Genomic DNA, 14,071 nt, shown 5'->3' on the forward strand with positions numbered 1-14,071 from the left:
TAAGCAAACCAGACTTTCATTAAGACTAAGAAAAGCCTGTGGTTAATCCAGCTGAAGTGTAAATCGCTGTTGGGCCGTTCAGAAGGATTGATGTCGGCTTAACGCTCAAGTCTAAGCTGAGATGTGTAAGACCCTCAATGGACATATCCATAATATTCCCATTCATTTCCCATTTTAACAAGCCAAAGCTGCATTGAGAAACGTACATCCTAGCAGGAGCTGGCTGTAGAGAAAAAAACACATTGATTCGAAAGGCTTTCTATTTGGTTTTCTACTCTCTACTAGTTACTAGTAGCAGACACAGGGATAGTCCACCTGGTGCAAACTGGGGTTAAGTGTCTTAAGGGTTGAATGGTGCTAAAACTGGAACATGATTGCAGTAGCTCTTCAGTTACTGGGTCTACTCTGATCCTACCTTGGATCAAACCTGCAACCTTTGCGTTAACATAAAGTCCCTTAGATTGTCCTGAAAGTGTCCTGGTCCAAGATTACCTCAAATGATCCTCAAAGAGAGCATTTTTGGAGATTTTACATGTTTCAAAGGACTAAAAGACTTACAACAAACTCTTACACCAAGTATAAAACTTTGGCATGAAACTGTTCCTGGCCCAGTGACGAATAAGGTTTTCAATTGACCAAAAATTTAAATAGGTTAAAACTGCACATCAAAGTGGTTTTTGCTTTTATGAGGATGTTATTGCCTTATTATTTTAAGTGTTTTAATTGAGAATCATGTGACAACACCAGTCAAAATGTCATACGGGATAACGTTAATTAATTTTAAAAATATTATCATATTAAAACTTTTTTAATCAATAATACTTAATGAATATATAAAGTGAGGCAGTAACCAATATTTAGAGCTTGGAAAATAAAACCTTCACAATTATTTTTTCTAATTATAATGTGTTTGTTTTAAACGTGACCCAACTTGTTAAAGTTCTTTACCCACATTTTAAAGCTGCAATGTGATTTAAGCTGCAAAATGTCTGAAAATGTTTTACAGTACTTGGCATCATACTATTATAAAATCCATAAAATGAAATTATGCGTTTTAAGGGAAAAAAATCAGCGTTATCCCGCCTGACTGAAATACTTACTCGGTATGACACCTTATGAGTTTACACATGAATTGTCATTTTTACACAACTTACACATAATTGGTGTTCATAAATAATTAATTTTTTTGTTATGCAAAGGGATTTAACACTGAAAATAGTTTTTTCAAGGACATTAATTAGGCTACGCTGTAAAGAAACCTTGCTGCTCTCTCTTTGATTGACAGTGGCATCTAGAAAAATCATCAAAATGTGAAAACTGTAATATGTCCACATTTTGAGCTTCAGTTAGCATATAAGCTTACAACAAACTGGGACTAGCTAACTAGTTAGTCTGGTTGTTGAAGAGAATTTGGTATAGTTAAACTTACATATTTTGCAAAAACTTTAAATCACTTCTGGCATATTTTATGCCGACAAGTTTAACATGTTAAGCTTGGGCAGAGCAAGCAAGCAAACCTATGGAAAATCTGTCAGTAGGAAAATAAGCTACTCACTCACCTCTGGGGCCGGTTGCACCAGGTATACGCAAGTTACAACTTAGACTAGTTGTGGCGTAAATGGGCACTAAGTCACAATTTACGCACTACTAAATATTTGAGCATTGCACCATTAAATTTAGGTAGGATGTAACCTTACGTATAAACTAAATATTTCCGGAAGCCTCCGACCAGGAGTAATGGATGGAATAAAAAAAGCAGACTGACATCAATGAGCTCATGTTTTGGTTGACAGGCTTCAGTCTTTTCAACATATCCTATATGATGATGTTGGCATTTACACTCGTTTATATTTACAGGAGAAAACATTATTTAAAAAATGTACATCTTCAGCATGAAACCGATCTAACAGTGCACTTTCCTGTGTACGGTGTCAAGTTTCAACATACACTATATTGCCAAAAGTATTCGCTCATCTGCCTTTAGACGCATATGAACTTAAGTGACATCCCATTCTTAATCCATAGGGTTTAATATGACGTCGGCCCACCCTTTGCAGCTATAACAGCTTCAACTCTTCTGGGAAGGCTTTCCACAAGGTTTAGGAGTGTATTTATGGGAATTTTTGACCATTCTTCCAGAAGCGCATTTGTGAAGTCAGACACTGATGTTGGACGAGAAGGCCTGGCTCGCAGTCTTCGCTCTAATTCATCCCAAAGGTGCTCTATCGGGTTGAGGTCAGGACTCTGTACAGGCCAGTCAAGTTCTTCCACACCAAACTCGCTCATCCATGTCTTTATGGACCTTGCTTTGTGCACTGGTGCACAGTCATGTTGGAACAGGAAGGGGCCATCCCCAAACTGTTCCCACAAAGTTGGGAGCATGGAATTGTCCAAAATCTCTTGGTATGCTGAAGCATTCAGAGTTCCTTTCATTGGAACTAAGGGGCCAAGCCCAGCTCCTGAAAAACAACCCCACACAATAATCCCCCTCCACCAAACTTCACAGCTGGTAGAATGCAGTCAGACAAGTACCGTTCTCCTGCCAACCGCCAAACCCAGACTCGTCCATCAGATTGCCAGATGGAGAAGCGTGATTCGTCACTCCAGAGAACGCGTCTCCACTGCTCTAGAGTCCAGTGGCGGCGTGCTTTACACCACTGCATCCGACGCTTTGCATTGCACTTGGTGATGTATGGCTTGGATGCAGCTGCTCGGCCATGGAAACCCATTCTATGAAGCTCTCTACGCACTGTTCTTGAGCTAATCTGAAGGCCACATGAACTTTGGAGGTCTGTAGCGATTGACTCTGCGGAAAGTTGGCGACCTCTGCGCACTATGCGCCTCAGCATCCGCTGACCCCGCTCTGTCATTTTACGTGGCCTACCACTTCGTGGCTGAGTTGCTGTCATTCCCAGTCACTTCCACTTTGTTATAATACCACTGACAGTTGACTGTGGAATATTTTGTAGCGAGGAAATTTCACGACTGGACTTGTTGCACAGGTGGCATCCTATCACAGTACCATGCTGGAATTCACTGAGCTCCTGAGAGCGGCCCATTCTTTCACAAATGTTTGTAGAAGCAGTCTGCATGCCTAGGTGCTTCATGTTATACACCTGTGGCCATGGAAGTGATTGGAACACCTGAATTCAATTATTTGGATGAGTGAGCGAATACTTTTGGCAATATAGTGTATACTAAATAGATATTAAAATGAATAAATGTCTATTTTTCCAGCCTGTTGTATTAGTACTTATTTATTTATGGTCCCTTATTCATTTTAGATACAGTTATTAAATATTGTTATTTACATAAGCTAAATATATCATTAATTAAATCTCATTTTATTACGTATCGTATTTTAATGGGGATATCAATTATTACAGCTGAACAGTTATGTGAGTAATCAAGGTTTGAACATCAACAGTAACAAGATCAAACTGAAATTCACAGCTGTTTAACACTTCTGTGTACAAATTTGAAGGCTGCTTATTGGATCAATTAAGGTAAACGTCATATTATGTGACTACACTTCACTTCACTTTACAGAGAGCTTACAACCTACTAGTTAAGTCTTGACTTAAGAACAGGTGGTGCAACCAAATTAAGCACTGACTTAGTTACAAACTAACTAGTAGTTACTAAGCTCTTAGTGTGAATTTTACGTCCTAACTTATGTGAGAACTTACTCACAACTGGTGCAACCCTACCCTGTTGAATTTCCCGCCACTGAAGAGAGAAAAAAACTGCATCGTGATGTCACTAGAGTGGATGGCCTTTTCTTAAAGGGGCGGATTGCCCAATATGACAGGTTGGACAATCATTTAATTTAATTATAATTTAATAATTAAATATTATTAATAATAATAATAATATATCATTTGTTAGTATTTAACTAAACAATGTTCTTTAATGTGTTAATATCACAATAAGAATGGAAATTTACAAATAAAAGCTGAAAACTGTATAAAAAGAATATAATGTCAAACGTGTTATACGGGATAATGGATGACATTATGGGCTAACAGAAAATAACTGTTATCCTATATGACACAATTGTTATCCGGTATGACAAAACTCTGTTTGAACCTTAATCAGGCAGTTGTTTTGGCTACCTATAGAAATCTGCAACCTTGACCTTCAACTTCCAAGTATGTAAATTCATATTAAATATACACGTTTGCATAAAATTAACATTATATATGTTTTTTTAGCGTTATCCCAAATGACACAGGATTTTACTAAATAGTGTACCAGTGAGCGAAAAGGGTAAATTAAACACATTTTAAGAGAGACTTACTAATCTTGCACCATTGTTTGGGGGTCCTTCAGGGTTTTCCTGATTCTGTAACATCCTGTCTGATAATGTGTCAAAATAAAATGCCCCATAAAATTGCTCCAGATTGCTTGTTATCCCGGATGACATTGGCTGACTGCCAGTTTTGGGACAGAATGCTCCAAAGCATAACAATCAACTGGATGTCATATTTTTTTTAAATATTTAAATATATTGTTAGTAACACTCATACAATAATGCCTGTGGCAGAGAATTTAGGTTTTATTTGGTTTTTAACACTTTTTGTAGCTTTTTTGCATTTCACCATGAGGTCCGGACAGTTATCCGGTATGACACTGTGTGACTATAATGTCTAATAGTTCTTCAACTTTGTAAAACCCTCATTACATTTTCATATCATTTGATAAACAGAGATTAATAGGATTCAATAAATGTGTTTTTTTTATAAACATTTTCCTCATTTTTACTCCATAAAGGGGTTTGGACATCAAAATTGCAAGTCACGTCATTGGTCCTCCTATAGCTGAACTGGTAGAGCATGGCAATTCCAATGCCCAAATCATTGGTTTGATTTCCAGGGAACATACAAACTGACAAAATGTATACCCTGCAATTTAAGTTGATTTGGATTAAAGCATATGCCAAATGAATACATGTAAATGTAGCCTAAATATAAACTCGTCTTGCAGTGTTTGTGCTATGGACATGAACAGGGCTGCCAATAAGGGGGGACAACTGGACCTTTTTCCCAGGCCTGGGCTTTAGGGGGGTATCCGCAGAACCTTTCCATATTCCATATTGTAGAGCATATCTAAACACATTCAGCGGGAGATGTAGATATAAACACAGACACATTGCGTGCGCCCAACCACAAATACCGTCCTGGTAGCACACGTTGATGGGATAACTGCAATGTTCCCACTGCGCTGCACGTTACTCGGCTTTAGGGGGGCACTCAGAAGCCGCAAACATTAATTTTATGTGCTGTACGCAAAAACAAGAGCAGCAGAAAATGAGAGTTGATCAAGCGAGTACTTGACTCTTAAAGATGCCAATATTTATTATATTTGTGTTTATTACAAAATAGGGAATAAGAAAATGCATATTCTTTGGTGTGTTATGGTGTGGCTATAAATTACCTTAACATTAATATTAATAGCAATAAAAGTATGTTATTATATCAAAATGTGTTATGGTTATTGGATTGTTTATTTTGCACTCTCTTATGTTATAGTTTAATTGGCCATTCTGCTTTACAGATATCAGCATCGGACATTGAAAAACCCATAACGTTCGTCTGCGGATGTGCTTGGTGTTAAAGAGTATCACAAAGCAGTAAGCTACAACCTTACAATTAAACAGAACACAGCAATGGCAACCACATAGAATCATGGATGTGACTTTGCATTGGCAAGCACCACTCACTCAATATAATAATGTTAGATATGTTATTCTCTGTGGCTGTCTCCAAGCGAACCTTTTCTACACCGTTAATCCAGTAGACAGACAAACTACAGAGGAGGTCTGTCCAATATCCTCTGTTGTCTGCTGTAAGTGCATTACAAGACAAACCCATAATAAGGATGAAAAGACTCCAACCACAACACATGAACAATGCATCAGTATACTGTAGAACATTCTGGAGCAAAGAATGACAAGATGTTGTGTAGTGACGCTTTAAACAGCTCTAGAAAGATGATCTGCTCAAGGTTGATTTTAGACAGGAACCCTGGTGTCTTGAAACTCCAATCAAAAATAAAAAAAACAAGGGAAACCAGAGGAGATCTGCTTCACTACAGAAATTCACTGAACAGAAAATGCTCAATTTAGCTGGGCTCCTGAGAGTGACAACATTCATAATCTTTTCTTTCACTCTTTCTCATCCATTGGGCTACTTCCTCTGAAAGACAGAGACCAAGGCTTATGGAAACCAGATGGAGGGTGTGTTTTGAAACAATTATTGTGGAAGAGGTACTCATCAGCATTGTAAGAGACAAGTGCTCTTTAAAGTGCTATTACAGGAAGGGAAATAACAAACAAACTGCCCATTTCTCTAGCCTTTAGTGAGTACTGTTGCTCTGACTTCATAGAAAGCAGATCTTTCCAACTTTAAAGATTAGCCACAAGATGAATCTTCAACGTCCAACCCCCCAGTTACACCTGTCACACAGCCACATCCAACACACTCTCACAGCGAAATCCTCAGGATTCGTACGACTTTTCTAAATTTGGCTAATTCGTATGATATGGTGCGACTGCACTCATTTCAATTCCCACAACTTTCACTACAGCCAATGGCGTCACTGGACATCGTTTCCATCTAATTCACGACAATTACTTGCTTCTGTCACACACACAACAGCTTCCTATCATGTTTACACACTCTAGTGATTGATTAAGTTTAGATAAGGGGTTTGGGTAAGGGCATAATATTAATAAGTATGTCCTTAACACCTCGTGCGCAGAACTCACGCTTAATTCGCATTAGACATCCGGGAATTTGCAAGTGATGAAGTCGTACGAGTTTATGTGAACAACATCGTGTGAGACCATACGAAATAGCCAACTCATAAATTATGTACGAATTTTCATGAGATCGGGTTGATCTACGATCAACATAAGCTTGTGATACTTTTAAGAAATGCAACCCAGACCTGTTTGTTATTATCGGCATCGGCCGATAACAGTGTTCGCTTGGACAATTAACAGAAGCGTTAACTTTCCCTTGTGTCAGATCTAATATGTACCAATCCACGCAATCCCTTTATCATTAAAATGTTTCTTTAAATATTCTTTCTGTTCTTGACACTCAGTTGTTGATTGACACTTGGATGTGCTAAAGAAATAATTGTTAATAATTGTAAATAGTACAAAATATGCAAGTAAACAATAAACCTGTAACAAATATATATATATATATATATATATATATATATATATGCAACATAACATATGCAATTTCAAGACATTTATTGATGGAATAGGCTGAATTTGAACATTTTTAAAAAGCTAATATGTTGAAAAACTAATGATAAAATGTAATTAGTAAAATTAACATTTTCAAATTGTACCTAGAAGGGTTAACCTACTTAGAAGATCCCTTTATAAGTAATAGCATTAGTGGAGAATTTCTTTCATATGGAAGCAAAATGGATGTTTTAACAGAAATACACCCATATGAATCTATATCAAATAGAGTCGAAACAAATGGAGAGCTTGTGAATTGGAATCAAACTGGGAAATCTGTATCAATACCCAGCCCTACTTTAGATCCCTGTATTGATATATTTATTAATCTATTTGTGTATTCATATCATGTCCAACACTTCAATAATGAAGAAGCAGTTTGATTTAATAAGCGCAAACTCTGAAGGCCTTTTCACACCAGAGGTAACGTGATGATACCAAAAAAATCGTGACGAATGTCCCTTTTACATTAAAAGCGAGGTGACATTAACACATTCACGCCTCTGCAATAGTTGGTGCTAATCAACAAACAATTTTACCCCGGTACGGTAAGTGGTGCAAAGCACCTTTCAGCTGGTCTGCCCTTCATCCATCATGGATGAGAAGAACAATTTGACAAAAGTAAACAACCATGGAATTACAATATTAAAGACAAGCAATCGAGTTCTCTAGCGAGCCGATCGAAAAAAGAAAACAGCTTTCTCTACAAGCTGCAGCAGCAATGACGAGTTTGTTGTTGATTTGCTCAATAAGAAAAAAACATTCTAGACACTTCACAAACTATTTCAGTTCACCTGCTGAACAAGTTGACTGGCAGTATTATCATGTATACACAGTCTGAGGGATGATTAAAAAGAATCAAGTGTAAAAAATAATAGAGATGTTTCTGGGCCGATACCAATAGCTCATTGTAGCCAATACCGAAAACCAGTATTTATTTTTTTTAAATTAAGTTTTCATTTTTGTAGTTATTTACATGACCTGCTTCCATATTATTTCGGCCCCAGAAAGGCCTTTTCTGCGGTGGAAATGCACGGAACAGTTTGAGAATTTGCACCGGCCCAGGAACCCGCACCCGAACCATGTCGGTGGAAAATGACCAACACAATACAAACCCTAATCGCTGTATACATTATGTAACATTTATGCCAGCAGCCAGACTGTGTGTGCAGTGGTGGTTTGTGTGTTATGTATGTGCGCTATTTCAGCGCTCATCTTTGATAGTTCCACTGTATAACTAATGAAATGTGATCACAAAATTATAATGGGAATAGGTTGCATCAGTGGTTCCCAACCCTGTTCCTTGAGCCCCCCCAACACTATTAGATATCTCCCAAAACAAACACACCTGATTCAACTCACCAGCTCATTAGTGGCGACTCTAAGACCTGAATTGGGTGTGTCAGAAAAGGGAGATATACAAAATGTGCAGTGTTGGGGAGCTCCAGGAACAGGGTTGAGAATCACTGGGTTACATCCTACAGATTGAATAGTCATGAGTCATAATGTTAGAAAAGTCGCAACTCGTAAAGTACAACAAGCACATTTGTTTCACTCACAAACGGTATATCGGTTTTACCGATTAATCGGCGCCGATAGTTATCGGCTATCAGAAAAAAATATTTAAAACAAATCAACAGCAATAGTTTACGATGGGTTTTGTTTATTTAATTCCGCCATGGCCGGTGCCAGAGCGTTCTACGGTTGGAACTACTTGGTTCTACATTATAATAGTGCCCTCTAGAGGTTAAATAAAAAAAACAACGCATCACGTGACTAGGCGATGCAGCGAGATGAACACTTCAGAAGTGGATTTTCAAGTGCATTGACAGAGAGAAGCCAAGATATGTACACTCACCAAGCACTTTATTAGGAACACTATGGTCCTAATAAAGTGCCCGACGTGGTCTTCTGCTTTTGTAGCCCATCCGCCTCAAGGTTTGACATGTTATGCATTCTGGGATGATATTCTTCTCACTACAATTGTACAGAGTGGTTATACGAGTTACCATAGACTTTGTCAGCTCAAACCAGTCTGGCCATTCTCTGTTGACCTCTCTCATCAACAAGGCGTTTCTGTTCACAGAACTGCCGCTCACTGGATGTTTTTTGTTTTTGGCACCATTCAGAGTAAACTCTAGAGGCTGTTGTGTGTGAAAATCCCAGGAGATCAGCAGTTACAGAAATACTCAAACCAGCCCGTCTGGTACCAACAATCATGCCACGCTCCAAATCACTGAGATCACTTTTTTCCCCATTCTGATGGTTGATGTGAACATTAACTGAAGCTCCTGACCTGTATCTGCCTGATTTTATGGACTGCACTGTTGCAACATGAATAGCTGAATAGATACTTGCATGAATAAGTAGGTGTACAGGTGTCCCTAATAAAGTGTTCAGTGAGTGTATAACGTACACATTATTATTACAGATAGTCATAATATACTAAATAAATAATGTAAGACAACCAAAATTTAATAGTAGGTGGTTTGATAATTCATTTGTTTATAACTAATTACTACACTGGAGAACAGCATTGCTGACAAGATAGAGAGGATGCTAACATTAGCTGTTCGAATTGTTAGAACAATGTTATAAAGCGAAGGATGGAAATGCTTACCTTTTGTCTTAATTCATCGTTTCAATAAAAAAATAAAAAAAATACTTATGAATTTGTGCAGATCCGATGAGTTTTTCTTCTCGGGTGGTTGAGGGGCGTTAAATTTGTTACAGTCAAGTTACAAACATGAACACTCTGAAGAGGTTTAGTTTAGGGCTGCAACAACTAATCGATAAAATCGATAATTATCGATAATGAAAAACAGAGACAACTAATTTCATTATCGATTAGTTGGATATATGCAGCCAGCACGGAGAAGCTCCGTCTGTGACGTCACTTTACAGCCCAGTGTAAAATGTGTTGCATGATAACTTGTTTGAAAAAGTACGGAGACAAAATTAAGTGGAAAAATACGACCCAAGATGCCCAGCACACAAGAGCACTTTATAAAACTTCAAAGAAAATCATAGTAAGCATACAGTTTAATGTGGAGCGGTTGCTGCATCAGGTGCGTTGAAAGAGGGCGTGTGTGCTTAGGAGTTGTTTCCCTCCAGCACATAACTTACATTTTACTGCTATTTTCTATGTTTTATAATGTATTTATAATGTATACATTTTATGAATTCAAAATCAGGCACGTATTTCCGGGTATTTCGCAAAACTGTTTGTTTTTACCACACGCGAGTTACGTGCATCCACGTCAATCAAACCGATCGTAATGGAGAAAGGAAGTGTAATCATTTTGATTAAACTCGTGCAACATCATACCACCACACTTTCAGTTTCAATGTAATCAATCGTGCAGCTTTCATGGATGTCATGGTCATGTGTGCTGGTTTTTTGAAGTGTTTTAGATCTTTTCTCATCATGTAACCGCATGTAATACAATGAGCACCAGGATGAGACTTTTCAGCACAAAAGTGAATCTGCACTGAGTTTGCATATGATTGTACTGTGTTAAACTGTATATAATACTGAATATAATGTATAATAATCCTAAGGGTCCTGATATGTGATAGTCCTGATAGTGCCAAATTTGATGTCTGATTTCACCAGTAAATTTATACTATGGCAAATATTATTTTACTGGATAAGCATGCACTACCCTTAATTTATTTTTGAGAAGAATACTTTAGAAACATGCAATCAGTGACAATACCATTTTAAAACTTACAGTATTAATTTAAAATACTTAAAATGTATGTAATCTTAGACTGTGTACAAGCATATGTATCTACATAATGATGTATTTTTCAGCTGGGCAGAATTATCAATATTTCTGTTCTGGTGTCACCATTGCCCTCTGCTGGACTGATTTTTTGTCCCACTCCATCCCTTTTACTCTCTAATAAACAGTACTTTTAAAGTACAACAAGTACAAGTAAAGGAAATGAACTGTTTTGTATATGTCCTGAAAGTAATAATAATAATAAATTTAACTCCAAGCAGCGATGACAGGCCCAAGCATCATGGGTCCATTTCCACCTGGTGGCTTTCGGAAAACAATGCAAGGTGGACACATGCATTTGGCATTTGACATTATTCTAAACAATTTTGAAGCAATTTGGGTAAATATAAGAGCACTATTTTAGAGTCTGTTGTAAGAGCCACACTTCCTGCTGCCAGGTGATGGTGCTATGACCGTGACCCAAAATAGTCACATCCATGTGATTAGCCCCCAAGACTAAACATACATCTGAATTTTGATCTAATCACACATTGCACAGAAGATATGAGGCACTTCCTGTTTCCCTTTTTTCGCCACTAATTTAATGCCTCGCCATGGTAACACTGTTCCATATATCAAAAATCCTACAACTCTGATGTGTGTGCAAAATTTCATGAAATCTGAAGTATGCCAAGTGCCTCAAAATCACCCAAATATAGGAAGACATGAATAATAACAATTAATGTGTTGCCATGGCAATACTATTTAAGATATCAAATATTCCTTGACAATTTTATACCAGCAGTGTCTTGACATTATGCTAAAGAATTTTGAAGCAATTCATGTAAACATAAGAGGGCTATTTCAAAGTTTATTAAAAGTGCCATACTTCCTGCTGCCATCTGGTAGTTCTATGACCGTGACCCATAAAAGCTGCATCCATTTGATCAGCCCCCATTCCCAAACATACATCTGAATTTTCATAAAAATCTCACAATGTACACAGAAGATATAAGGCACTTCCTGTTTCCCATTTTTCGTCATAAATGTATTGCTTCGCCATGGCGACAACTTTCAAAATATACAGAGCCCCCCTTACGTGCCCATTTTCAAGGGGGCACTACAGAGTCGTCACCCCCCCCCCCCCCCCCCAGATAGATAGACAGACAGACAGACAGATAGATAGATATATAGATGGATAGATATCCTTCACTTAGGATGTCACAATTAATACTTGGTGATAGTTTGCATTAACACAATTACATTGTTTTCATCAGGAGCTTATACTGTAGATGTTGTTGCTGTTATACATGCTGTTGATGTTGGAGCAATTTGCATTATCACACATTCACGATGGCATATTTTGTTATGAACACTATATTGAGTTTTAAAATAATAATACTATTATTATGAATTAAATCCCATGAGTCAGTTATGTAAAGTCACGCCCCGGGCGGACACCACACCCGACAGCAACTCCCTCACAGCTGCGCTCGCGGACTGGCAGCTCTGCGCGAGATGGGTAAGTAATAATAATAACCCGAGTTACTATAGCGGTAACCATGACACCTGCGTGAGATGACATTAGCGTCAGCGCGTGCATGTTATTATGCAATACTTAAAACAGCACTAATACAAAAGCTGAATTGATTCACACCAGTTCTAACAGTCCAAATCAATCACATTATACAGATGAGTAACAACAACAGGCCAACAAATATTCATATACACAGTCTTTTCCCCCACAATCTTTACAGTCATACATGTTGTGTAAGGATGCAGTCTTCTTAGTAGTTGCATTGAAAATATTCATTATCAAATTCATTTCATTCACTGTATTTCAGATTTAGCTATGAGGGATCAGGTATATTCAGATTCGTATCTATAGTTGTCTGTAATTTTCTGTAGTTTTGACAGTACATTGCTTTAAATACTATGATGGGTGTGCATCGCACATCACATGTGGTCTCAAGTGTTACCAGAATAAGATGAGTAAAGCAAGCTAGTAATCCGCATATATTAGTGAGTTCAATGTGCTACACTATGTTACATAACGATAGCATATATGTTAGACATATAGTATAGTCTGATATCATCCAGTTGGCCCGTCTGCTCGCGCTCAGAGGGAGTATCAGCGCTCGAGCGCTTAGCCAGCTAAACCAAAAAACACACAAACAGTTACACTAATGTCCTTTTCCAATGTATATTCCTCAGACTGAAAGAGGACAAAACGTATCTCTTACCTTAAAGGAAATTCTCCACACGTTTTAAACCTTTATCCTCCTATTCCTGGTCGGAAATGTAAGAAACTCCCTCACCCGTCTTCACTACTCTCTCAGCCCAAGGGCGGTAACAAGGAAACCAGACTTTAGAACTGCCTTGATGATTGACACTTACAACAACCAATTAAAAAATAACAAAACGCCCATTATCTAGTCTACCCGCCTACTGGATCAACACAACCAATCAGAGAGTGTAGAGTTGTAGGAACACAAAGGAGCATGGGATATGAAGTTGAAAGATTGCGTCATTGTGGGTCATCCACAAGAACACATTTTTTATTTTTTACACAAATGCTGAGTCTTTTTGGTCGTATCTACTCATACATATCTTTGAAACGAATTAATAATGCACATAATAACAAATGCATCAAATGTCTATGTATCAATGTGAAAATGCTGATGTGCTACATTTTTTAAACCTATATTTTTCTACCTAAGACTTTTGTTGTAACTCATATGTTATCATGGGAGTGAATTTAATTGTTTTTAGTGAATTTATTTACCATTTGTATGTGCATCAAAAGAGACACACGTGGATCGTTATTAGAATTGTGTAATACTCTGGAGTAGCCTAGTCATGTTTAGACAAATCTTTATTTCTTCAGAAGCATTTTATTGAATAATAAAGGGACATAAATGAAAATACCAGCAATAAGATACTTGTGAGAACATGTCGGGAAACTGGTCAGATCAGTGCGCACTGTGTTGAATGAGGTGTTGCCCACATCACATCCACCTGAAAGAAAATCCCCTGAGGGAGGGATGAGCTATTTCAATGCAAGTAGTTTTGAAGGGGG

At 37.7% G+C, this 14,071-nt stretch overlaps 1 protein-coding gene across 1 annotated transcript in view; it reads right to left on the minus strand.

Moving 5' to 3' along the window:
* The window catches only part of LOC127456335 (tropomodulin-2-like), a 55,633-nt gene extending 42,265 nt beyond the window's left edge, over nucleotides 1-13,368 (minus strand). Inside the window, exon 1 of the mRNA XM_051724782.1 lies at nucleotides 13,236-13,368. The gene's annotated coding sequence lies outside the window, so the exon portion shown is untranslated. The remainder of the gene's footprint in view (nucleotides 1-13,235) is intronic.
* Between the last annotated feature and the right edge of the window lie 703 nt (nucleotides 13,369-14,071).

The sequence above is a fragment of the Myxocyprinus asiaticus genome, chromosome 18, assembly GCF_019703515.2.
Source record: "Myxocyprinus asiaticus isolate MX2 ecotype Aquarium Trade chromosome 18, UBuf_Myxa_2, whole genome shotgun sequence".
NCBI classification, from domain to species: domain Eukaryota; kingdom Metazoa; phylum Chordata; class Actinopteri; order Cypriniformes; family Catostomidae; genus Myxocyprinus; species Myxocyprinus asiaticus.